Source organism: Polistes canadensis, unplaced genomic scaffold, assembly GCF_001313835.1.
Source record: "Polistes canadensis isolate GaletaPanama2010 unplaced genomic scaffold, ASM131383v1 scaffold_33, whole genome shotgun sequence".
Lineage (NCBI taxonomy): Eukaryota > Metazoa > Arthropoda > Insecta > Hymenoptera > Vespidae > Polistes > Polistes canadensis.
In genome coordinates this window covers 901,248-902,355 of record NW_014569580.1, presented here as the reverse complement: position 1 = coordinate 902,355, position 1,108 = coordinate 901,248, and positions in this window count along the sequence as shown.

Genomic DNA, 1,108 nt, shown 5'->3' with positions numbered 1-1,108 from the left:
GGTAGCGGGGAGTGGTAGGAGAAGATGGTGGGAGGAGGTGTAAAATGAGGAAAGTGGAAAGGGAAATAGAACTGCGCTTTTCGTGGCGCCACGCGTCAAGCTCGTGCAAGCTCGTTCCAAGTGGAGGAGGGAGTTTTACTATCCGTACACTCGTTCACACCCTTTTAAGGGTGCGTTCAAAATTGCCCAACTATTATTGGATGTTCCATTTTTAATCTGCTTATCGTTTTTTTCTTTCCTTTTTTTTTTTATTTTATTTATCAAATGGAATTGGAATAAAAATATATTACAAAAAAACAAAACAAATAAATGATAATCATTATTAACATAATATTATAATAATATATTATAATTATTATATTAGTTAATTATAATGGGCAAAAAAGAAATGTAATCAATCCTGATCTAAAAAAAATCTTTTCTACGCAAATTTGTATACGCACTTCGCGTAAATGTTATACAAATGCATGATGAAAATTTGTAATGTGACAATGACGGGTAAATCCCGTTACGAAACAAAAGAAAAAAATAAGAGAAAGAGAATGAAGGAAGGCGAGTTGCATAGCAAGGGAAGTGATTTACGATGGTACGTGTATGTTTTAAGCCGGTTGCATACAGGAGCGCACGGAATGTGCGCTTTTTATGGCCGAAAAGAATGGGCAAAGTATAAAAGGCATCGCGCATTGAGATTCAGCGGGCTTTTATGAGTGCAACCGACCAACTACTCCCTCTTTCCCTTCTTTTTTTCTTCTTCTCTTTCCATTTAATTCTTTCTCAACGTATGCCTTTTATGGCGAATCATCGGTTCTCGTACTCGCGCCTCGCAACGTAACGTCAGAAACCTCATCGAAAGGAGGGAAAACTGGTCGTTACTACGACATCGTTGATTTTTCTGAAGAAAAAAGCTTGGATAGACTCGTCGAGAAAAAAAAATCGAAAGCTTTATTTCCTTTTTCTTTTGCTTCCCAATCGCTAAAAGTGCGATCCTAAAAAATGTTCGTCGAAATCTCAAAACGATATCGTACATAGTGGATGGTTATTTTTTTAAACAAATAGGATAACGCGATAGAAAATTGCATCCATTGTCATATATATATATATATATATA